The sequence below is a fragment of the Propithecus coquereli genome, unplaced genomic scaffold, assembly GCF_000956105.1.
Source record: "Propithecus coquereli isolate 6110/MARCELLA unplaced genomic scaffold, Pcoq_1.0 Scaffold2, whole genome shotgun sequence".
Taxonomy (NCBI): domain Eukaryota; kingdom Metazoa; phylum Chordata; class Mammalia; order Primates; family Indriidae; genus Propithecus; species Propithecus coquereli.
In genome coordinates this window covers 16,271,306-16,273,759 of record NW_012144966.1, presented here as the reverse complement: position 1 = coordinate 16,273,759, position 2,454 = coordinate 16,271,306, and the positions used below count along the sequence as shown (strand labels likewise).

The 2,454-nt window shown below is 41.1% G+C and overlaps 1 protein-coding gene and 1 pseudogene across 1 annotated transcript in view; one reads left to right on the top strand and one right to left on the bottom strand.

Annotated features, from left to right (window-relative positions):
* The window catches only part of CNBD1 (cyclic nucleotide binding domain containing 1), a 359,205-nt gene that overhangs the window by 251,934 nt on the left and 104,817 nt on the right, over positions 1-2,454 (top strand). The window lies entirely within an intron of this gene.
* Positions 837-1,859, bottom strand: LOC105809673 (annotated as a pseudogene).

Below are 2,454 nucleotides of genomic sequence, written 5' to 3'. Positions count from 1 at the left end.
TAATATATTAAATACTTTTTTGTTGCTATTCTAAATGACATTGTTTTTCTAATTTCTTCTCCAGATATTTTGTAGTTAGTATATGGAAATGCAACATATTAAATATTTTTGTATGTTGCTTTCATATCCTGCAAATTTACTAAATTTGCTTATTCTAGCAGTTTTGTGGTGGAGTCTTTAGGATTTTCTATATATAAGATTATGTCATCTGCAAAAAGTGATAATTTTATTTTCTTTCTGATTTGGATAGCTTTTATTCATTATTATTGCCCAATTGCTCTGGCTAAGATTTCCAGTACTATGTTGAATACAAGTTACAAGAGTGAATATCCTTGTCTTGTTCCTGGTCATAGAGTAAAAGCTTTCAACTTTTTATTATTTAGTATGTTAGCTGTGGGCTTGTGATATACAGCCTTTATTGTGTTGAGATACATTATTTCTTTTTGTTTATTTAATTTTTTTTAATTTCAGTATATTACAGGGGTACAAATGTTTAGGTTACATATATTGCCCTTGCCCCACCCGAGTCAGAGCTTCAAGTATGTCCATCCCCCAGACAGTGCGCACTGCACCCGTTAAGTGTGTATATACCCATCTCCTCCTCCGTCCTCCCATCTGCCCCACACCCGATGAATGTTTTTACTATATGTGCACCTAAGTGTTGATCAGTTAATACCAATTTGATGGTGTGTACATCTTTCCATCCTTGGGATACTTCACTTAGTAGAATGTGTTCCACCTCTATCCAGGATAATACAAGAGGTGCTAGATCGCCACTGTTTTTTGTGGCTGAGTAGAACTCCATGGTATACATACACCACATTTTAGTAATCCACTCATGTATTGGGAGCGGATGAATTCTCAGCTGGTGGATCGGCTGCTTTTGTCTCTTTGTTTTCTGGGCCTCTGTGTTGGTAATTGAAGTTACAGTGGTACTGATGTTGAGGTGGCTATTGACCTTGGGTCTCATCTCCTTGATTCTCTTTATCCTCTTGATTGCTGTCCTCTCTGGGCTGTCTTTGGAGAGGAGGGCCCCTGCGGAATCATGGTCTATAGCCCTAACACATATTCTGCCTTACTGGTGGTCTACCTTGTTCTCCTGCACCCTGGTTGTCAGCACCCTTCATCCCTTCTCCCTGTACAGGAGGGTTGGAATACTGTGGTCGATGCCCATAGGGTCTCTGCATGTAGTAAGATGGGAACCTTCGCCTGTGGTAGGGCCAGCCTCGTTGAGCCTGGCCTTCAGGAGCACGCTCCCATCCCTCATTCTTTTCCCCACTCTCACTGTTCTGATAATTCCGCTGGTAATGGCGTGGAGGACCCCTGAGACGTGGATGGCATCTATAATGGTTACGGTCTGCTGCATATTTACTGCCTTGAACTGGAATTCCACCAGGGCCTGTAACATTTGCTGCCTCTGCACCCTTTTCTCCTTCAACAACATCAAACTCCACAGTTTCTCCATCTCTTACACTGCAAAAGTACTTCCTGGGGTTATTCTTCTTTATGGCAGTCTGGTGTACAAATTCATCTTCCTTGGTGTCGTTCCTGTTGATGGAACCGTATCTGTTTCTTACATTGAACCATTTTGCTGTCCCCCAAATCTTCATTGCGATGACCTTCTTGTCCCCGCCGGCAGGTGCCGCTGATGTGAGGCCGTCCCGGCCACCGCTCCCTGTGCCGCTGCCCGTAGTGCCAGGCTTGGAGTCAGTAGCACTGAGGGCCAGGGCAGCTAGTGGCTGCTGGGTCTCGGCCTCACTGCTTCTGGTTACGATGATGGTGACTGGGGCCGGCTGCAGCAGCTGTGGCTCCTCCTGATGTGTGATGGTAACTAGGCCGGTGGCAGTGGTGGGGCTTCACAGGGCTCCTCAAGTGTCTTTTTAATATAATGACTTCTTTTCCTTTGGGAAGATACCCAGTAGTGGGATTGCTGGATTGAATGGTATATCTATTTTTAGTTCTTTGAGGAATCTCTGTATTGTTTTCCATAGAGGTTGTGCTAATTTACAGTCTCAGCAACAGTGTATAAGTGTTCCTTTTAAACTGCATCCACACTAACATCTTTTATTTTTTGATTTTTTTAGAAATGGCCATTCTGACATGGTAATGTGGTATCTCATTGTGATTTTAATTTGCATTTCCCTGATGATTTGTGATGTTGAGCATTTTTCATGTGTTTTTTGGTCATTTTTCTATCTTCTTTTGAAAAAAAAATCTGTTTGTATCTTTGCCTACTTTTTGTTGTAATTATTTTATTTTTTTCTTGTTGATTTGTTTGAGTTCTTTATAGATTCCAGATAGTAGTCCTTTGTTGGACTCGTAGTTTTCAAATGTTTTCTCCCATTCTGTATGTTGTCTATTTACTCTGTTGATTATTTACTTTGCTCTACAGAAATGTTTAAATTTAATTAAGTTCCATTTATTTATTTTTATTGTTGCTGTATTTTCCTTTAG